This window comes from Ursus maritimus (genome assembly GCF_017311325.1).
Source record: "Ursus maritimus isolate PB19 chromosome X unlocalized genomic scaffold, ASM1731132v1 scaffold_X1, whole genome shotgun sequence".
NCBI classification, from domain to species: Eukaryota; Metazoa; Chordata; class Mammalia; order Carnivora; family Ursidae; genus Ursus; species Ursus maritimus.
Genome location: NW_024423319.1, coordinates 71360290 through 71383182, shown reverse-complemented (window position 1 = coordinate 71383182; position 22893 = coordinate 71360290). Strand labels below are relative to the sequence as shown.

Here is a 22893-nt window from a genome sequence, read left to right as displayed (position 1 = left end):
GAGCACTACCTTCGTCACCTCTCACTCCCTGTTTTCATCTGCATCACCCTCCCATCTACCTCCTTCACCTTCACCTCCACCTCTCCCCACCACCACTTCTCCTGTCTCCCCTCCTCTTCCTCTTCCTATCTCCTTATACTTCACCCACCAGCATCAACCCCAACACCATAATCCTCATCATTGTCACACCCATCAGCACTATTTTCAATTCCTCATCCCTGCAAATCTACTCCCTGCCCTCTGGGAATTTATAGCCTGAAAACTGACAAGCCAACAGGGCACCGTTATTAAGACACAAAAATAAAACCCCTCACAAGAAAGTGTAGGAAAGTATTTACACCATAGTCTTCAGTTCAAACAACCTCTTGTGGGTTCATGGAATCTCTCACATCTGGTTGGAGCTTTGCAACAAGATTCACATTGGTTTCTGGCCTACAAAAATATACTTCATCCTGACTCTCTTCCCAGTGGGTCAGCATTAGCCCTTCTGGAGGCTGGGAGCCAGTAAGCCAAAGAAATCCAGCCTGGGGACTAAGGATGGTGTCTGTTTGCATTTCAGCTGGAACCTGCCAGCAGCTAACCAGTTTGGAATTCTCAGCATTCCTGCTGGGCCTGGGCTCAGCTCAGGTGCCACCCATCCTGGCCTGGTGCACAGGAGACAAGAGGGCTCAGGAGCTCCAGAGCTCCAGGCGAAGCTCCCCTTTGCTAAATCACAGTGCCTCACTGGGGTTTCCGGAGGAGAATGGCAGGTGTCCAGGAAAGTCAGGGTTAAGGTTGGAAGTTTTTCAGCACCAAGAAGGAGAGGCCGCTTCGGGGCCAGCCGTGGCTGCGCCATCAGGTGAGAACTGAACGAAGATTTTTAAGTACACACGCGGTCACCTCCACCTCTGTATGGTACTTTGCAGTTCATAAAGCACTGTGCCTCTCATCTCTCAGGAGCCTCGCTGGCCACCATTTGAGGTAGGGAGCATGGGCAAGGACTCCTAGTTTCCACTTTACAGATAAGCAAACTGAAGCCCAGAGAGGGCACAACAAGTGATTGTGGTGGAGTGTCAGGCTCCTCCCTGCAAGCCCAAGGCTGCCTTCCTTGGAGGCAGAAATTCCTAGACAAGTAAGGAGAGCCTTGACTGTGACGCTGCCCAGGACTTCCGTGTGCCACTGAAAAGGGTGAAAAGTGGGATGGCCTTGCTGGCCTCTCCCAAGTCTCCCAGTGTGTTGTGAAGAACATCTGCAGAACTCAGCCAGGCTCTCAGTTTGTTCTCTTCTTGTTAGGGAGGCGAGGGTGTGAGGAGAGGGTTCTCACTAAGCAAGTGGCTGAGGGCAGACCCTTCCGTCGCTGGCACCAGGATTCTCCCACGCCTAAGGCAGAGCCCTCCCCGCTGAAGAACCTCTCCTTGCCCCGGGCCGGGTGGGCCAGGCGCGTTCCTATTACCCCACCCTTCCTCTTTTGAGTCTCCAGGTCTGCTTGGGCTCTCCTGCTTGGATGCCTTCCCCGCTGCCCTGTGCCAGCTCGCTTCCTGTTACTCCTGTTGAACCTGAGAGTGCCCGCTCCATACCTGCCACAAGGAGCTAATGCTCCAACCCAGTGGTTTTCCAAGTAGGTTTACAGACAAGCAACATCAGCAGCCCCTGGGACCTTATTAGCCATGCAAACTCTAGGCTCAGCTCCACACCTTCTGAATCTGAGACACTGGGGTAGGACCTAGCAATCTGTGCTTTAACAAGCTCTGCTGGTAATTTTGCTGTATGCTAGAGTTTCAGATTCAGTAGTGTTAAGAGGGCAATGGACTTAGGCCAACTGGGATTCAAATGTGTAACCCAGGTCAGATCAGTACACCTCCTTAATTCTCAGTTTCCTCATTTGCAAAATGGGGATCACAATGCCTGTCTCCCTGAAAATCACGTTGATTTTGATTCAATATAAGGAAAGGAAGAGTTGGTGGACAATTAGAACTGAAGCTTCTGGTCCCAGAGTTACTCAAGGGTAGGCCAGGTGAGCACACTGTACAGTAAGTGTATGGTGCGTTTAGCTGGGAATCCTGTATGGACTGGGTTTCTGGCTGGAACTCAGAGTGTCCGCTGTATGTCCACTTCCTTGGGGACCCCTGCCAACTCTATCATGTGTCACACATTTTAACCGTCCGTGGTTTGGACTGACTGTTTCTTCCACCTGGAATTACTTACCTTAAGGGCCCATGCAAATCATTCTTTCCCCGGGAAGCTTTCTGAATCAGTTAGGAATTGCATTCAATTGTAGGAACTGAAATCTCCCCAAAGTCTAGCTTAAACACATGAGAGTTTATAGTTTCACATGTGAGAATCCTGAAGGTAGGCAGTTCAAGGAGGGCACAGTGACACCATGAAGTCATCAAGGGCCTCGGCTCCTTCTGGATTTCTGCAGTAACATCCTACCGCCAGCTTCATTTTCAAGGTCCCATGAGGGATCAAGATGGCTGCCAGAGCTTCAGTCATCACATCACCATTTTAACAGAAAAGGGCCAGGGCACACATCCTAGCTGAGTTTGCTCTCTTTTAAGTAGTCTCTTCAGAAGTCCCACGTGACGTTTCGTTTCATATTTGATTGGTTAGAATTTAGTCGCATGTTATGCTAGAGGCTAGAAAGTATAGTCTTTGGGCTAGGCATTGCCATCATCGATAAAATCGAGGCTTTGTCACTAGGGGAGAGGGAAAGAGTGGATACAAGGTGGTAATTCCCAGAGCAGTCTCTGTAACAGCTTCCCTTCTCCTCCCAGAAGTGCGGCTCATCAGCTGCATGCCTCCAGCCTGCTTTCCCTCCTCCCTTCCAGCATTTCTCACTCTGCAGTGCAATCTAGCACCTAGCTTCCGCACGCCTACAAGGTAGGAAGGGGTCGTTCAGCTGCTTCACTCTGTCCAGTCCAAAAGAAAGCCTCACACGGCAGTGCCAGTGAGCAAGCAGGAACACGAGGGCGCTGAGCCTCTCCTGAGAGGGTTGGCTTTAGAGTCAGCCTTGAAGTCAAGCTGTAGCACTCCTAGGCAGTGACTCTGTGACCTCGGCCATTAGCAACAACGACCTTTGAGCCCTTGCTATGCATCAGCCAAGTTGTTTACGTATATTATCTCATTTATTCCCCAGCGAGGTCTGTATCACTATTATCTCCATTGTGGTGTTGAACCAACTGGGGGTGAAATAACTCATCCAAGGTCTCCCAGCTAATAAGCGGTGGAGCCAGGCTTCAAATCAGGCCCTTACCCACTGTATTGCATAGTACTGGCATAGTTGGAGCCTCGCCATGCCTCAGGCTCCTCCTCAGTGAAGCTGGGTAGGAATCATCCCTGCTTCATATGGTTGTCTCAGGGATTTAATGCCATCACACATGTGAACATGCTTTCCATGTGGCCTGGCATAATAAATGCTTGTTCTTTTCTCCTTCTCCTTCTGCAAAGGGTCCAGTGCCGGTCAGCCTGCATTTCCTGTGGGCATCAGAGTTGCTATCTTCCTGTTGAAGTCCTCTGAGCACAAGGACCTACCCATCCCTGAACTGGGATGGAGCTATTGTCACAGACACCCTGGTGGAGGGATGGGGGCACCCCCAGCTCTGAGAAGTGGTGGGCCTGATGTTTCATTTTAGGATAGAGGCAGAGAGGGACTGTGGCCTGTCCCAGGTCACACAGTGGGTCAGTGGCAGGGCAGGGGTCCAAAGTGGAAGTGAACAGTGCTCTGGACAGATCTCTTCCCCTCTCAGGGCCATCCATTTCTCGAAAGCCCCAGATTGTCTGGTCTCAAAGGAACCCTCAGCCAGGACGTGATGACTTCTCCACCTGATTCGAGCTTTACATTTCCCTTACCTCTGCTCTGCCACTCACATGGCTGCTCTGCCTCTCTGCTATCATGCTAACCATGCTGTCATGGGATCACTCCTCCCACTGGACTTGGGGGGGGCAGGAACTGTCTCATGGAGTTCTGCAGTCACGGGTCCCAGATGTGGGCTGCTTCCACAGCAGGTGCTTAGCACACATTTGATGACAGAATGAAGAAAGAACAAATGAGTAGGTGACTGTGTGCATCCCTTCTCTTCACCTGGGCCCTAGGGGCTCTGTGGGTGGGAAGAGCCCAGGACTGGCACACCAGAAAAGTGCTTTTCCCTGGAGCCACAAGAAAAGTGAAGAGAGAAAGTGACATTACAGGAAAGCCAATTCCCCATGGCATTAATAGTCCCAGTTTTGCTGCAGGAGGGAGGCGAGTGGCAAAACAGGTGTGTGAGCAGATAATACAATCTTCTTCCCCAACACCCACATCGGTGAGCCAGAAAGCAGGCAGCTGGAAGATTAAAGCCCTGGCGTCTCCTAACAGTGCCAATCAATATTTATTATAACAAGAGGCAAAGATTGCTATCAGCAAGAGAGAGAGAATATATATATATAAAAGAAAGCAAGACATAACTTATTATTCCTACTTAGATGCGAGGGAAGAAAAATAACAACAACAACAACAACAAGAAGAGTGACAATAATAATACAAGGCAGCCTTGGAAAAGGAGCTTTGTTGATTTCTCGTGCTGAGAATATAGCTCTTTCAGTGAGAGCCTCACTTAAGTCTCCAAGTGTCCACCCCGCTGAGGTTTTGATGTTCCACTTTCATCAAGAATATTGAGCATGAAATGCCAACATTATGTGGGCTGTCTGGCGACAGCTGATGAAGAGATAGAGTGGGGAGCGAAAGGGCCCCAGGGACGCCTGCCTCCACTGCCCAGAGACAAAGCACTGGCTTAATTGGGCCCCTGGGAACGGTGACAACCCAAGAGAGCAAGGCAGGGTGCCTCTGGGCCTTCTGCCACCCATCACCATTCGAGGCCTGACTTGGAAGCCAGGTTGAGGGGGTTGAAGGAGGCTGAAGGTGCCTCACTGCTGAGGCAGTGGAGGGTCTGGTGTCTTCGTGCCACTGACCCTTGGAAGGAGGGCTGGACCAGTGCGTGCCAAGGCTCTTGAGATCAGTGGATGAGGAGCTATGGGATTTGGCTTCTAGATGCAAATTCCAAGCTCCAAAGAACTGGCTCACAGAGATTCCTGCACTGGCAATGGGAATCCTTCTCCTTGGCCAGTACTGCTGCCTTAGGACCAAACTTAAGGCTTTTCTTGAGGCTCTGGACCTCGGCTTCCCATGCCACAAAGGTTCGCAGTGGCCTCAGAAGTCACTGAGTCCATCTCCCAGCTTCAGACCCCACTCTATCAGCCAGTCCCAGACTCAGGAGAATTCAAGAGGCACTCTTGTCTTAAAGACATCTCAGAGTGCCCTTGGGGGTTGGCAACATGGACATCCCCTGGCAGCTTGCTGGAAACACAGAATGTCAGGTCCTGCCCAGGCTTACTGGCTTGCGAAAAAAGGATTCCTTGTAACCTGTCTTCACGTGAACGTTTGAGAAGCTCTGCTCTGGATGAAAAGTTTTCAGCCTCAGCTGCACATTAGAATAACCAGGGAGCTGTTTAGAAACGTGGATGCCCAGGCCACACCCCCAAACTGATAACATGCACGTTTCTGGGGATGAAGCCTGAGCACAGGTGTTTCAAAACAGCTCCTAGAGGATTCCGATGTGCAGCCAAGGCCAAGTGCCTGGGGCCAGAGAGCTACCTATGGGCACCTATTCAGATGTGTCGGGAGACTCACAGGTAGGCCTTCCAGGGGACTAACCACAGGCCTTCCGTTGGGACTCCAGCCCATAGGCTCGCCCTCGGTTGGGAGAGAGAGGCAGCGGCAGCATGCCCTTCTCACCTAGAACCCTCTGGAGCCTACAGGCACCTCCTGTGCCCTGGCTGCCATTCCTCCTGTGGACTCATTTCTGTAACAAGTCTCAGCAGACTTTGCAGAGAGGCAGGGGAACTGGGAAGCCTCACAGCCCCAGAGCTCACCTCAGTCCTCATGTCCAAGGGCCCTCACTCCCAACCAGAGGCTGCCCACACTCTTGGGGGCTCTCCTGCGTGGCAGCACAGCAGACCAAGTGCTTTTCATTGTGATGCCTCCTTCGGGGCCTCCCCACTGGGACCTCTGATGCCTTGAGCTGACGGGACCCAAGGTGGACTGATCACCTCCGCTATTTTCCCATCTCCAGAAAAGCTGCTCTGCTGTCTCTCAACTCAGTGTTGAGATAGTGCTGACTTAATTCTCCGTGTTCCTCAAGAAAATAATTAGAATCAAAGGGGAAAATATTATAAGGAAGTAAATTCTTACATGATTTTCTTAAAGACTTGTCCTAAAAGTTATGGCTGCGTAACAGTAAAATGGTTTGCCATGTGAGGTAATGAGCTCTCTGGAACCGGAGGCGAGCAAGCATGGGCATCTGAGAGGGAAACTAGAAAGAGCCCATTTTATCCAATGGGAGTGACTGTGGGGTAAGTGGTACTGAAGCTCCTCACAGATCTCTAGCCCTGAGCACTTACAAGATCAGTTATCAAATAAGGGTGGCAGGAGTGACCTCATCCAAGAGTTTGTTCTAAGGAAGTGTGGAGGATCTTAAATTGTGAGCAAGTCTACAGGGAAGAAAAATGAAAGGCAATTTGTATTATAATCCTCAGACTGCCTAGGCTGTGTGACCTTGTGCAAGTGTATTTCCATCTCTGGGCATCAATCCAGGGGACTAAACTTATGGGCTTGAGAGGTCCTCACAGCCAGGGTGGCCATTTTGCATGCTCTAGTGGGCGCCATTTGCATAACTCTCTCTCTATTCTGTGCCTGTATGCTATATAATTTGCAAGGCCCAGTGCAAAATACAAATGCGGGGCCTCTTGATCAAAATTTAAGAATTTCACAGCAGGGACAGCAAAGCATTGCACCAAGTGTGGGAGCCCCGTGGACTGCACTGGTAGCACACTCAGGAAGCTGGTCCTGACCAGGTAAGAAGTGAAGGCTGAAAGGGTAGTGAGGCAGAGGTGGGGGCTTCTACCTTAGCATTTCCACACTTGCTGCCCTGTTCCCCCGGAGCCTGGCAGCACTTACATGAAGCCCTTAACTATTTAGTTAGGAAGGTGGGCAGAAAGCCCAGGGAAGCCAGGGGCCTGTTGACCCTGGAGGACTGAATTAGGAGGAAATCATTTGAGAGGTAATCAATATGCTCAATTGCAGTTCATTAACATCTAATGAGTCCTTCAACTGCTCAGCCTCCACTGGGGCCTAGCCAGCACCGTCACCTCTCCCTACCCCTCCTGTTCCCCAGGGTCATTTATTCTCCTAGGGGCTGATTTCAGGTGTGAAGCAGCTATGCAGGACTAGGGAGGTGGTTTGAGGGAGCAGCAGCCAGCCACTGACAGAATGCTGCAGCTAGAAGGGCTGTCAGGTCCCTTCTCGTCCAACCCCTTCAGGATGAAGGTGAGGAAACTGCAGGCAGGCTTGAAACGAAGAAACGGAAGAAATAGAACTGGAAATGGGCGCCACTAACCCTTACACTGGGGCTCTTTTCCCCCTGTTTTGACAGCAGAACATCCAAGCTCGTACCTAGCCCTGCCGTGTCCTGGCTGTGCCCCCTTTACTTCCTAGAACTTCAGCTTCGCTGTCTATCAATAACACCCATTCTGCCTACGGGACCAGCGTGTGGTGTAAGTGAGATCGCAGATGTGAAGAACACTTTGTAAAGCACGAAGCATTTACCAAGGGCCCGCTTTTGTGCCAGGCGCTGGGCTCTGTGCTGGGGGCCAGGCTACAGATCAGACAGCCCCTGACCCCCAAGGGAGACTGATGTGCAGAGGGAGGTGTGGCTTGGTACAGCGAAGCTTCTTTGCAGGCCAGGGAGGAGCGGGTGGGGATGTCTTTATGGAGGGGGTGAGTTTATGAGAGGCAGAGGATGTAAATTGGGTTTTCAGTGGGGGGAATGATGGAGTCATATTTTTTTAAGGATTTTATTTATTTGAGAGCAAGCAAGAGAGAGAGCGGGGTGAAGGGCAGAGGGAGAAGCAGACTCCCTGCTCAGCAGGGAACCTGATGCAAGACTTGATCCCAGGACTCTGGGATCATGACCTGAGCCAAAGGCAGATGCTTAACCGACTGAGCCACCCAGGTGCCCCGACAGAGTCATATCTTTGACAACACTTTCATAGTGCTTGCTACATGTTAGAGCCTGCTTTAAGCACCTTGCAAATACTAACTCATTTAGTCCTTACAAGCTTTTGAAGGTTCCTAGGGAAACTAAAGCCCAGGGGGGTAAAGCAAATCACTCAGGTAGCTAAGCTAGTAAGTAGCAGAGCTAGTATCTACACTCAGGTATAGCTCCCATTCTTTTATTTTTTTTATTATGTTTTTAATGTTAATTGCAGTATAGTTAGCATACAGTATTATATTAGTTGCAGGTGCACAATATAGTGATTCAATAATTCTATACATTACTCAGTGCTCATTATGGTAAGTGTGCTCTTAATCCCCTTCACCTATGCCACCCCCCCACCTCTCCTCCGGTAATCATCACTTTGTTCTCTAGCGTTAACAGTCTGTTTCTTGGTTTGCACCTCTTTCTCTCTCTTATTTTTTCCCCTTTGTTCATTTGTTTTGTTTCTTTTTTTTTAAGATTTTTTTTTTATTTATTTGACAGAGATGGAGACAGCCAGCGAGAGAGGGAACACAAGCAGGGGGAGTGGGAGAGGAAGAAGCAGGCTCATAGCGGAGGAGCCTGATGTGGGGCTCGATCCCATAACGCCAGGATCACACCCTGAGCCGAAGGCAGACGCTTAACCGCTGTGCCACCCAGGCGCCCCCATTTGTTTTGTTTCTTAAATTCCACATATGAGTGAAATCACATGCTTTTATCTTTCTCTGATTGACTTATTTTGCTTAGCCTTATGTTCGCTAGCTCTATCCATGTCATTGCAAATGGCAAGATTTCATTCTTTTTATGGCCGAATAATATTCCGTTATACACAAGTGCGTGCGTGCGCGTGCACACACACACACACACACACACACACACACACACCACATCTTCTTTATCCATTCATCTACTGATCGTTACTTGGGCTGCTTCCATAATTTGGCTATGGTAAATAATGCTGCAATACACGTGGGGTGCATGGATCCCTTTGAATTAATGTTTTTGAATTCGGGGGGTAAATACACGGTAATATGATTCCTGGATCGTAGGGTAGTTCTATTTCTAACTTTCTGAGGAAACTCCATACTGTTTTCCTCACTGGCTGCACCAGTTTGCATTCTCACCAGTAGTGCAAGAGGGTCCCTTTTTCTCCACATCCTCACCAACACTTGTTGTTTCTGGAGTTTTTTTTATTTTAACCATTCTGACAGGTGTGAGGTGATTACTTCATTGTGGTTTTGATTTGCATTTCCCTGATGATGAGTAATGTTGAGCCTCTTTTTATGTGTCTGTTGGCCATCCGTATGTCTTCTTTAGAGAAATATTTATTCATGTGTTCTGCACATTTTTAATTGGATTATTTGGGTTTTGGGTGGTCAGTTGTATAAGTAAGTTATTCATATATTTTGGACACCAACCCTTCAACAGATATGTCATTTGCAAATATCTTCTCCCATTCCATAGGTTGCCTTTTAGTCTTGCTGATTGTTTCCTTCTCTGTACAGAAGCTTTTTATTTTGATGAAGTCCCAATAGTTTATTTTTGCTTTTATTTCTCTTGCCTCAGGAAACATATCTAGAAAGATGTTGCTAGCTGATGTCAGAGAAATTACTGCCTGCACTCTCTTCAAGGATTTTTATGGTTTTAGGCCCCACATTTAGGTCCTTAATCCATTTTGAATTTATTTTTTGTGTATGGTGTAAGAACGTGGTCCTGTTCATTCTTTTGCATGTTGCTGTCCAGTTTTCCCAACACCATTTGTTGAAGAGACCGTCTTTTTCCCATTGCATATTCTTTCCTGCTTTGTCCAAGGCCAATTAACCATATGATTATGGATTTATTTCTGGGTTTTCTATTCTGTTCTATTGATCTATGTGGCTATTTTTATGCCAGTACCATACTGTCCTGATCACTACGGCTTGGTAACATAACTTGAAGTCTGGAATTGTGATGCCTCTAGCTTTGCCTTTCTTTTTCAAGGTTCCTTTGACTATTCAGAGTCTTTCATGGTTCCATGCAAATTTTAGGATTATTTGTTCTAGCTCTGTGAAAAATGCTGGTGGTATTTTGATAGGGATTGCATTAAATGTGAAGATTGCTTTGGGTAGTACAGACATTTTAACAGCGTTTGTCCTTCCAATCCATGAGCATGGAAGGTCTTTCCATTTCTTTGGGTCATCCTCAATTTCTTTCATCAGTGTTTTATAGTTTTCAGAGTACAGGTCTTTCACTTCTTTGGCTAAGGTTATTCCTAGATATTTTGTTGTTTCTGGTGCAATTGTAAATGGGATTGTTATCTTAATTTCACTTTCTACTCTTCATTATCAGTATATAGGAATGCAACAGATTTCTGCACATTGATTTAGTATCCTGCAACTTTTTTAAAATTTATTTTTATTTTTAAAAGACTTTATTTGAGAGAGAGAAAGAGTGAGTGAGAGAGAGAGAGAGAGCATGAGCCAGGGCAGAGGGAGAGGGAGAAGCAGACTCCCCTACTTAGCAGGGAGCCCAACGTAGGGCTTAATCCCAGGACCCTGGGATCATGACCCGAGCCGAAGGCAGACCCCCAAGGGACTGAGCCACCCAGGTGCCCCTAGTATCCCACAACTTTACTGAATTTGTGTATCAGTTCTAGTAGCTTTTTGGTGGAGTCTTCCATGTTTTCTATATAGAGTATCATGTCATCTGCAAAGAATGACAGTCTGACTTCTTCCTTACCAATTTGGATGACTTCTTTTTGTTGTCTAATTGTTTTGGCTATGACTTTCATACTGTGTTGAATAAAAGTGGTGAGAGTGGACATCCCTGTCTTGTTCCTGAACTTAGGGGAAGTTCAGTTTTTCCCCATTAAGGATGATGTTATTTGTGGGTTTTTCATAGATGGCCTTCATTATGTTGAGGTAAGTTCCCTCTAGATATACTTTGTTGACGGTTTTTTTAAAATCACAAATGGATGTTGTACTTTGTCAAATGTCTTTTCTGCATCTATCAAAATGATTGTATGGTTTTTATCCTTTGTCTTCTTGACGTGAGGTATCACGTTGATCGATTTGAAAATATTGAACAACCCTAGCAACCTGGGAATAAATCCCACTTGATCGTGGTGAGTGATCTTTTTTCATGTATTGTTGGATTTGATTTGCTAGTATTTTGTTGAGGATTTTTGCATCTATGTTCATCAGAGTTATTGGGCCTATTTTTCTCTTTTTTGGTGGTATCTTTATCTGGTTTTGGTATCAGGGTAATGCTGACCTCATAGAATGAATTTTGAAGTTTTCCTTCCTCTTCTATTTTTTGTAATAGTTTGAGAGGAATAGGTATTAACTCTTCTTTAACTGATTGATAGAATTTGCCTGTGAGGACATCTGGTCCTGGACTTAGAAACAGCTCACATTCCTAGTCACTGAGCTACATTGCCTCTGATCCAGTCTGACTGTCCCTGTGACAACAGTAGTGTGCACAATCGTTTTGTGTGAACAGACCTGGGGGGTAGGGAGAGCAGCAAGGATCTGGGGGCAAGAGGCCAGGTTAGAGATGTTGAGGACCTGACCTTGGGCAGTGGCAGAGCGGAAAGAGGTGACAGATTGGCAGTTTGGAGGCAAGAATGGAGTTGGTGATATTTTAACTTGAGCTTCTGATCTGATAACCTTCTTTCTCTGCAGTCACATGTAGATGAAGTTGTATTAGTCAAAGGCCATATTTAGAGTTAAGCTTCACTCTAGCTTTCCAGTCCAGTGAATCTGTGGCAATTATTATTTTCAACCTTTCTGGACTCTTTTTCATCCTTCTTTGTATAATAGATCCAACCTGATAGGCCACAGCAGTGAGCATGTGACCCAAGCCAGCCAATCGGAGTCCTTCTCTGAGACCCTCCTAATCAGCGGTGTTGGGAGGAATTCTGTTTCCTCCTTGGTAGTGAAGCCGTAAGGACGCAAGCACAGCTTCTGCCTTCCCTTGGCATGGTCCTGTGCCATGTGTGTCTAGAGCCAGGCCTCCTGCCCCACCTAGGGGTCCAAACCCTTGCAGAAACCTGGGTGCCCTCCTTCAGGCCACTCTCGGCCTCACCCACATACAATTTTGTCACCACGTCCCTTAGATTCTACCTCCTTAATATTTATTGAACCCGCTGCCCCTTCTTTCTTTCCCCTTTGCCTCACAGGAGTACAGAACCTAGTCACTTGTCTTGGAGGGCTGTAGGCAACTTCTAACTTCTTTCCCTTCTTCTAACTCCCTGTAATACATCCTCTGTTCAGTAGCTCAAGGTCTCTGGTAAGTCACATAGATCTGATCATAAGCAACATCTAGGATCCAGCATGTTAGGCTTCTCACATCCCAGGCCTTTGACATACTCTTCCTGGAATGGCAATGAATGGAGTAACCCTGCAAAATTCGACTTCTTCCATCCCTGATTGAAACATGTCTGTCTCTTGAACTCCTCTGACTGGCAGTCCAGGACTTTTCCTCAGGGCTCCCATCTCTGTGATATTCACTGATAATGTTTGGGTTATTCCCTTCCAGTCTAATTTGTTTGCTTAAGGTAATTAAGGTTGTATTGTGCTAGCTACAGTTTTGTGTTCCTCTTTCTCACTTCACTATCTTTCATCGGTCTCTCTTTACACCATCAGAAATGCTTTGTAAACCATGGTGTTGAATGGTTGCCTGACCATCTGGATAGCCTGGATATCCTACGCATTTAGGAGATCTCCAGGTTCTCCAGTTCTCCAGCCTTGTGCAATCACTCTGAAAAGCCAAATAGCTCTAGTCTGAGAGCCCATCTGGGTGTGGAGATGGAGCCTAGAGCCCCCTCTGAGTTCACAGTTCTTGTTTTGTAAGTTTTTATTTAGATTCCAGCTAGTTAACATACAGTGTAATATTAGTTTCAGGTGTGCAATATAGTGATTCAACACTTAGATACAATACCCAGTGCTCATTATGACAAGTGCCCTCCTTAATCCCCATCACTTATTATTCCCAAGCCCCCATCCACCTTCCCTCTGGTAACCATCAGTTGGATCTCTATTTCTTGGTTTGTACCTCTCTCTCTCTCTTTTTCCATATCTATTTGTTTTTTTAAAAAAAAGATTAATTAATTAATTAACTTGTTTATTTTAAGATTTTATTTATTTGTTTCAGAAAGGGAGAGAGAGAGAGAGAGTGCACACGCAAGCATGAGTGGGGGAGGGGGAGAAGGAGAAGCAGGTTCCCGGCTGAACAGAGAGCCTGATGTGGGGCTCAATCCCAGGATGTTGGGATCATGACCTGAGCCGAAGGCAGACGCTTAACCAACTGAGCCACCTAGGCACTCCAAGATGTATTTATTTATTTAGAAAGAGAGAGAGAGAGTGTGTGTGTGTGAATGCACGTGAGTGAGCACATGGGAGGAGGGGCAGAGAGAGTCTTAAGTAGACTCCGCTCTGCCTGACACAGGCTCAATCCCATGACCCTGAGATCATGATCTGAGCCAAAACCAAGAGCTAGTCACTTACCCGACTGCACCACCCAGGCACCCCTTGTCTGTTTCTTTTGTTTCTTAAATTCCACATATGAGTGAAATTATATGGTATTTATCTTTCTCTGACTGACTTATTTTGCTTAGCATAATGCTCTCTGGCTCCATCCATGTTGCTGCAAATGGCAAGATTTCATCCTTTTTATGGCTGCATAATTTTCCAATGCATGCGTGCGCGCGCGCACGCGTGTGTGTGTGTATCTCACTTCTTCTTTATCCATTCATCCATCGATGGACACTTGGGCTGCTTCCGTATCTTGGCTACTGTAAATAATGCTGCTATAAACAGAGGAATGCATGTATCCCTTTGAACTAGTGTTGTTGTATTCTTTGGATAAATACCTGGTAATACATTTGCTGGATCGTAGGGTAGTTCTATTTCTCACTTTTTTTATAATAATTTTTTATTATGTTATGTTAGTCACTATACAGTACATCCTTAGTTTTTGATGTAGTTTTCCATGATTCATTACTTGCATATAACACCCAGTGCACCATGCAATATGTGCCCTCCTTAATACCCATCACCGGCCTATCCCAGTCCCCCACCCCCCTCCTCCTCACTTTTGGAGGACCTCCATACTGTTTTCCACAGGGTCTGCACATTTGCATTCCTACCAACACTTTGTGATTGTTCCTTTTTCTCCATATCCTCACCAACACCTGTTGTTTCTTGTGTTTCTGAGTTGACAATTCTAGTGTCCCAGGGATTCTGTCCTTTGGCTTATCCTTTGTCACCTGCAGCCCCTACCCACTGCTTTGGGATTCTCTCTGTCCCCTGTGGCACCCTCATCCCCACTTCTCCCTCTGTGCTGCTGTGGCCGTTTCTGTACCCCTAGGCCCACATGTGGACGATAGCATCTGTCTCGATTTTCCAACATATAGCCAAGGCTAACATGCTATAGCTTATCAATGTCCTCAGTGACTGCCACACAACACAGAGTACCTCCTCCCAAACGTCAGCTAATTGCAACCACCCTCAAGACTTTACATATTCATGTTCCACCTAGCCCAGTATCTAATGTGGGCCTTCAATCATCCTTTTAAACTTGAGCTTCATCCTCAGCAAGAATTAAACTTGTTTTTCCTCTATGTACCACCTAAAATCATCAAATGTACAGAACTTGTCTTGGGGTAGCACCGGCATGGGAAATTAGAATTGGTAGCAGCCTTCTTGCTCTGAGAGTCTCTGCCCTTTCCCAGGGCTCACTGCTGGCGGTCAGGGTCTCTAATCCAGACTGCCGCCGCGTTGCTGGGACCCTATCCTCCTCAAACCCAAGACTCTTTTCTTCTGTCCTTTTTATTCCCATGCCAGAGCTGTCATCGACCCCCGCCCTACCTGCCCCCGTGCTGTCTCAAAGCCCGGCCAGAGGAAGCTGAAAATCATTTACCATCACAAGAGATTCTGTGGAGATGCGGCCCAGCCCACAATGAAGCCAGCCTTTTATATTATTAAACAGAATTCCTACCGGCACTGTTTATAGCATCTGCATACGGAGTCAGGGCCTCCCCAAGACAATGAATAGGTACTTGAGGTACATCTGCATGACCAAGAAGCCTGCCTGCCTGCGGTCCCGGCAGAACAAAGACACCGTCTGCCCCCAGGACAAATTTCAGCGGCTCGCTTTAGAGACCCGGGCAGCGCCACAGAGGCATTTTAAAAAAAGAAATAGTGGTTTTGTTTCTCTGCCTCCAGCCTTTGAGGATTCAGAAATGGTTAAGGTCCCGTCTCGGAGGCCACCATCATGCAGCTCTAACACTTCCCCCGTTCAATTCAGTTATTTGCTTTTATAGATAACATCCAGGGCTGGGACATTTGGGGCATAAATTTTTGCTCCCATCTACAACGACGTCTTTAGGAGAGATACCTAGAAATGGAATTTCTGGGTCACACAATGTGCACTTTTACAAAGCTTCTTGTATCTCTTCTGAAAGGCCGGAGTGATTTGTTTTGGCTGTCACCCCCACACCTCTCTCCTCAGTGTGCGCTGGGGCTGCTCTCACAAAACCCTCTATGGCATCAAGTCTTATCATTTTTAATCCCTGCTAATTTGATAGGCCAAATATGGTATCTCATTGTTGCTTTAATTTGCATTTCTTTGCGTTCTAGTGGGGGTTGAACATCTTTTCATATGTTTATTGGCCATTATTTTCTGAATCGCCTGTTCATCAGGGGCCTTGTTTTCTTCATCTCCGGTCTCTTCCAAAGCCCAGGGCTAGCCGTGAATTAAACACACCAGACATTATTTTTAATTAATCTTCCTTAAACACAGCTCTGATCAGGTTACTCCCCTACTTACAAAACCCTCTGATGGCTCATTACTGTCTATAGGATGAAGTCCAAATTCTTTAGCCTGGCCTTCATCAAGGCTAGTCACAGTCTGGCTCCAACCTATCCCACCTCCCATCACTGGCCTTCATGCCCCCACTCCGCCTCGGCCACTGTGGACCACCTGATGCTCCCCACCCTTCCCCCCAAGGCAGCCTTAGACTCACAGCTCAAACGTCACTTTCCGTGCCTGCTGAATTCCGAATAGCCCCAGGTCAGATGGCTTCCCCCATCCTGTCCACTCCTGTAAATGGCACTTGGTACAGATCGCTGGGCTAGCACAGGTTTGCAAGTCTGGCCCTTCCTCTCCCGCTGTGGACCGTGAGCTCTTGAGTAGGGTGAAGGCAGAAATCACATCTCTCTCTTCTCAGGGTTTCAGAACCTGAAGGGTAGGCTGGGGGTAAGTGTAGCCGCCACGTATTGACACCTCTTACAGGCCAGGCACTGCGGAAGATGTGTCCCGCTGACACACACGTGTGATGAAAGAAACAAACTGTTTTAACACAAGTGACTATAGTCACTTCTGGCATTCAAGGGAATGAAGCAAAATTCACATAGGGGGTGTGAGGGGGGATACGTTTCAATACTGCTGCCTTCCTCTCCAGGGCAAAGAGAAAGGGTGAGAGAGAAAGCAGGTGGTCCACTCTTAAGTGGACCACATTAACGAGTTGGGGGTGTACAAAGGTGGTCTTGAAGCTCTGTCAGAGCAGGAGCTGAAAAAAGTCAATTTGCTCAGTATAGTGAAGTGAGAAGGAAGGAATATATATATATATATATATATATATATATATATATATTATATATTATATATAAATATAACATATTTATATATAAAATATAAAATATATAATATTTTAAAATATAAATATAATAATATATTATTATATATGATATATATAAACTATAATATATATATATAATATATAAAAAATAGGTACATTTTTTTTAGTTACCAGAGCGTAGTAAAAGAATGGGGAGTGGAGAGTGGGCCTAGCAGGGAACTTTGTAAAAAACAGTGTATAAAACTCATTTTATTTATTTTTTATTCTTATTTTTTAAAAAGATTTTATTTACTTATTTGACACAGAGAGAGAGAGTGAGAGAGAGGGCACAGGCAGGGGGAGCGGCGGGCAGAGGGAGAGGGAGAAGCAGATTCCCCACCGAGCAGGGAGCCCAATGCGGGGCTGATCCCAGGACCCTGGGATCATGACCTGAGCCGAAGGCAGACGCTTAACTGACTGAGCCACCCAGGTGCCCAGGTGCCCCCTAAAATTCATTTTAATGTTGCTTGTGATTCCATGACTTCAGCCCCTCTATCTTCTCCAGCCTTCAGTCAAGTCTGCCACACACACACACACACACACACACACACACCCGGTGGCTGGAGACAGAACCTGTGGGGCAGTGGCACAGTGAAGCCATCTGTAGATGAACCTCTTCAGAGCAATAGACTCTGAGCCAAGGGCTCTAGGAGAGGAGGCCAAGCTGCCAGGGTCCCACTGGGATGGATGTACTTTCCCCGCCATTAACTGACACTTGAGTACTTTCATTTGAATCTCAAAGAAAGATTACCTAAGTTGAGACAGGGATACCCACACCTCACTTCTAGTGCCCCCCTGTAACCCCATGTGGTAGGCATTCTTAACATCTTCCAGATACTGACCTCAAGGTCAGGGAGGTGACGTCATCGGCTGGCGCTGAGGTGGCTAGGAAGCAGCAGCCTCTGGGGCACCTGACGCTATGGCTGGCGCTGGTTTTCCTGTGCTTTGGCACTGGCACCTACCACAGTGCCTGGCACAGAGTCGATATACAACATATGCTCGCTGACTTAGCTCGATCTGTTACAACCAGCATTTTCCTAAGCGTCGATTGTGTTGCTGGGTGTGAACTAGGTGTAGAGGGGTTCAGTGGTAGAGCGTTCGGGGCGCAGATGGGGGAGGCCACACAAGCTATAAGGCGTGCTTCCTGTCCTCTCTAACTTTATTATTTAACAGGCAATACTGAATCTGTAAATGTCAAGTGAACAACCCCAAGCAGTGATAATAATAAGCGCTAACATTTATTGAGTGTTTATTATAAACTGGGGGCTGTTCCAAGTCCTTCTTATGGATTATCCCATTTAATCCTTATTACTGCCCCACGAAAGAGAAACTGGGTCACAAAGAAGGCAAAAAACTTGCCTTAGGTCACACAGCCCATAAGTAGCTAAGCCAGAATTCAAATCCAGGCAGCCGAACTATATAGTTCCACACTCGCAACCTCTGAACTCTGCTCTGTCGCCTTCCTAAGCACCCTAGCTGGCTGCAGTTACATGATGTTGAATGTTAAAAGGTCACAGGAAGTTGGAGCAGACTGAGGTGGCCATGAGGGCTTGGCCAGCTTGGTGGGACTTGAACTGGGCCTTGAAGACTAGGGAGGCTTGGGATACAGGGGGCAGGGAGGGTACCCCGAGCAGGGGATGGGTGTGAGGAGAGACTGGGTATTGCAAGACTGGAGTCAATGAGTAGCACCCAGTCACAGACATATTTTGTGTGGCCCAGTAAAACAATTTACTTAAAAAAAAAAAGAATGATTTGCTAACATTAAAAAACATAGATATCTCACCTTCAAGTTTCGGAGTTCTGGCTTCACTCAGGAAATTGCTCGGGATCTAGCAACATTGGGCCCGCATTCCCACATGGGCACAAATAGCAGGAGTGGAAGAGTGTTGCCCCCTGTACACAGGGCATGTCTTCTCCAGTTCTCCACACACCCCACCACTCCTGATTGTATTGCCAACTCAGCCAACTTGACTCACTTCCCTTACCTACCCAAGCCATGCGAGCAAGCGAGATCAAGACTGTTGGGGGACAGAGAGGAGCTCCAGTACTCAATAAAAGTCAAGTGCCTGGTGAGGCAGGTTCCCCTCAGGAACCATGGGTTCAGGGTTAGAAAGGTCAGTCGGAGGCAGTTGAGCAGGACTGTGTCTCCCATGCTGAAGAATTTGACACTTTACCACCCGTCACTGGCAAATCGGAAAGCAATGCTGAGAAGGAGCAAGGCCACTGGGGAGGCAGCTGTTTGCATGGCCTAGACAGAGGTGGAGGGAAATCCTATAGAACAGGAGACATTACCAGTGAAGCCTCACCAACCTGTGGACTGAAATCAACTGATTGGCTGGAGGATACGGGAAGGGAAAGCAAGGACAGGAAGGACTCAGGATGACCGAAGCTTGTTGGACTGAGAGTGGTGCCACAGGCAGAAATTGGAGGAGACGGCTGGCGGAGGGGACATGGGGGATGAGCTGAGTTTAGTTCAGAGGTGTTGAATTTAAGATGCTAGAGGGAATTCCAGATGAAGATGTTCACCAGATAGTTGAGGGTGTGGGACTGGAGCTTGGCAAAGAGTGGAACTGGAGAAAAATTGGAAAAAGCCTCTTTTATAGGGGCACTGTGAAGCCAAGGGTGTAGAGTGTGTGAGAAGGCAGGAACAGTGTGCCAAAGCCAGAACCTCGTTGTGGGGGCCAAGGGGCTGTGATGAGTCAGTGAAGAGAGAGGAGGAGGAAACAGAGAAGGCAGTGTGTGTGGGGGGGGGTGGGGGCATAGCCAGAGCAGCCAGAAAATAATCAAGACAATGGGCTTCATGGAAGCCAAGGGAGGAGTTTTGAGAAGGAGCCTGTTGTGTCCACTGGGGCCAGAGGCCCAGAAGATGTGGATGGAGAAGTTGCCAATGGACTGGATGATTTCTAAGTACAGCCTCACCCAGCCTCATGGAAGGCAGATGATCCCTTTCCATCTCCTCAACCCTCTTAAAAACTAGCAGTCCTCCTTGGGCTGGGGGAGGAGGGTCAGGACTTCTGGGGGATGTGCTCTAAAGGCTTGGATGGCAGAAGGCCACCTAGATTTGGCCTCTGCAGGACAATTGGTGGTGCCTGGCTCCAGGGCCCTCTCTCAAAGCAGGTGAGAGGGAGAGCTGAGGAGTTCCGGGAACAGCCTCTGCTGGCCAAAGCCCAGTGGTTCTCTGGCCTGGCTACATAGGAGAATCACCTGGGGAGCTTTTTCCAAACTAGGAATGTCCAGGCCCCACCCCAGGCCAATTAAGTCAGATGCTTGGGAATTCTGGGTGTGGGGCCTGGACATTCCTAATTTGGAAAAGCTTTCCAGTTGATTCTAATGTGCAGCCAGAGTTGAGAAGCGGTGATCCAAGTGGTCACTAGAATAACGTTTGGCCCAGCGCTCCAGCAGTTGGCAGTCGAGTAGGCAGAGGGGAGGCAGCCTTCTGTTGCCACACCCTCTCCCTACAACAGGCCTGGAGGGGGTCCCATCCCCATCTCCAGTCACTGAATCTACAGTAGTCCCCTCTTATCCTTGGGGGATACGGTCCAAGACCCCCTGTGGATACCTGACACTGTGCAGAGTACCAAACCCTATATATACTATGTTTTTTTCCTATACATACACACCTATGATACGGTAGTTTAATTTATAAATTAGGCACAATAAGAGATTGACAACAATAAGTAATCATAAAATAGAACAATTACAACCATATACTGTAATATAAGTTATGAGAATGTGGTTTCGCATTCTCTCCCTCTCAGAGTATCTTCTTGTACTGGACTCACTCCACTTCTTGTGATGACGTGAGGTGATAAAATGCCTGCGCGATGACATGAAGTGAGGTGAGTGACATAAGCACCGTGATGTAGCGTTAGGCTCCTACTAATCTTCTGATGCTACATCAGAAGGAGGATTGTCTGCTTCTGGAGCACAGTTGACCACAGGTCACTGAAACCATGGAAAGTGAGACTGGGACTAGGGGGATTACTGCATTTACAATGACTTTATTCCTCAGTTCCACATGCCTTTTTGAACCCATATGTCACAGAAGGAGCATGTGAATCTGGAGAATGTGTTTTGCTCCTCAGTGGATTCGCATACCCTGCTGACCTCACGGTTGCCATTGGCACTGGGGTTTAGAGTATTCTTTACACAGTCGCCCAGGTCACGTCAGTTCCACTCCTGTAGGGGATACCTGAGGTTCAGCACATTTTGGATCCCGCTTTGAGTGCTGTCACCAGACATTTGTTTGATTATGAAATAGTTGGGACATGCAGACAAGGTGCAAGGAAAGAGTAAGTAACAAATGCCTGTGTACTTATCGCCCAGCTTTGTCAAATTGCAACGTTCTTCCACATTTGTTTCACAGCTTGCTTTAGGAAGAAAACAACCCAGACAGAGGGACGCCTGGGTGGCTCAGTCCGTGAAGCATCTGCCTTCAGCTCAGGCCACAACTCCGGGGTCCTGGGATCGAGTCCCACATCGGGCTCCCTGCTCAGTGGGGAATCTGCTTCTCCCTCTCCTTCTGTCTCTCCTCTGGCTCATCCCCACCCCCACCTCTCAAATAAACAAATAAAATCTTAAAAAAAAAAAAACCCAAAACAAAACAAACCAATCCAGATAGAGATCAGGGCACTTATGTACTCCTCTCCGGTCCCGGGCCCCTTCCTCCCACCCTTCCCAGAGGAAAGCGCCCTTCTGAATCGAGTGTTCCTCCTTCCAGCGGCATGCTTTTACAACGACGAATTTGTTACCAGCTCCATTTTGGAAAGGAGGAGAATGAGGCTCAGGAAAGTGAGGGCAGCGTGCCTGAATCATCCCGATCAACACTAGGTAGTCGGGCCAGAAGCCCCTGGATAAGGTACCAGGCAGTCACCTCCCAGCATGCTGGCCCCGCAGTGCCCCCATCGGGGTACCTCCCACCCCATCATTCTGTCAACACCTCCTTTACAGGCAGGGCCAGGCCAGACCAGGCCCAGCACAACCCAGGACCAAGCAGAAATTGTGGCCTTCTCCTCACATCTCCCGATTCCTGTCCTGCTAACAGGCCAGGCTCCCCTAGACCCTGCCAACCCCTCCTCTGTTTCCTTTCTGGGCCACCGCTCAGCCCAGCTCTACCCCACCCCCAAGCTCCAAGCAAAGGGCCTGTCTGTGCAGCCGATTTCCACACTAGGCCACTGGGGGCTGGAGGGAGGCAGGCAGGGGGTCTGCAATTCTGTTCTGTGGGTCCTCCTGGCTTAATTAGCATGCTGCCTGGAGCAGCAGGCCAGAAGTGGTGGGCAGGCGCCGAGACACTCCCCCTGGGCCCCAAACCATCGCCTGCCTCCCCCTCCTCCTGCCTCCCCCTCCTCCTGCCCTCTCCTTGCCAGCAACAGAGCAGGCCTGTGTGCCGTGGGAAGGAAGGCAGCGGCCCAACACCTCCACCTCCGAGCTGAGGAATTGGGTGGGGAGAGGCCTGCAGCACATGCGTAAACACAGGGAGATAATTGCTGCCCTTGCAGCAGGCGAAGGAAGAGGAGGGGCAGGGAGGAGATGGCTATTCACTAAGCCCCTACCTATATGCCACCAGGAGTTCTTCCAGCTACTCCCCACGGCCGCCCCACGGGGAAGAGGGAACAGTTTCTTCAGCGCAGAGGGGAGACGGAGGCGGGGAGAGGCGGAGACAGGGGGCCCCAGGCGCACAGCTACCAAGCGGGAGAAGGAATTCGGACCCAGGTCCACCTGTCTCCGAATGCCTTTTCCACATCCGGACCTGACTCCACAAAACTCCCCCTTCCCTGCAGGCTCCTTCCTCCAGGAAGTCGTCCTGTTCAGTGGCGGATTGGCTGGTTCAGATGGGTAGGCAGAGGTGGAGAGGAGTGGTTGGGGCAATAAGCGTAATCTTGTCTCCGCTCTGGAGTTCCTGGTCTCAAAAGGACCCGCTCCCACTCAGGAGACTTCAGGCTGAAAGCCTCCCCCTTCCCAGTCCCACCCCTACCCTGAGGTCTGCTCCATCTAGGGCCTCTCACCTTCAGGGGCTTCCTACCACCTGGTTCCATCTGGGCCCCCAGGCACCCTATGGCCCAAGGCTGCCCGTCCGAGGGCCAGCCCAGGGTGCCTGAGAGCATGGATAATGATGAAAGCCAGAATACAGCCGTCCTTTTTAGGGAACTTGGTCTGTGCCAGGCACCAGGTGAAGAACTTGGCGCA

The 22893-nt window shown here is 48.2% G+C and overlaps 1 long non-coding RNA gene across 1 annotated transcript in view; it reads left to right on the top strand.

Moving 5' to 3' along the window:
• Positions 1-21162, top strand: part of LOC103682608 — a 270667-nt gene extending 249505 nt beyond the window's left edge. Inside the window, exon 5 of the long non-coding RNA XR_005834949.1 lies at positions 20466-21162. This is a non-coding gene — a long non-coding RNA (uncharacterized LOC103682608). The remainder of the gene's footprint in view (positions 1-20465) is intronic.
• The last annotated feature ends 1731 nt before the right edge of the window (positions 21163-22893 follow it).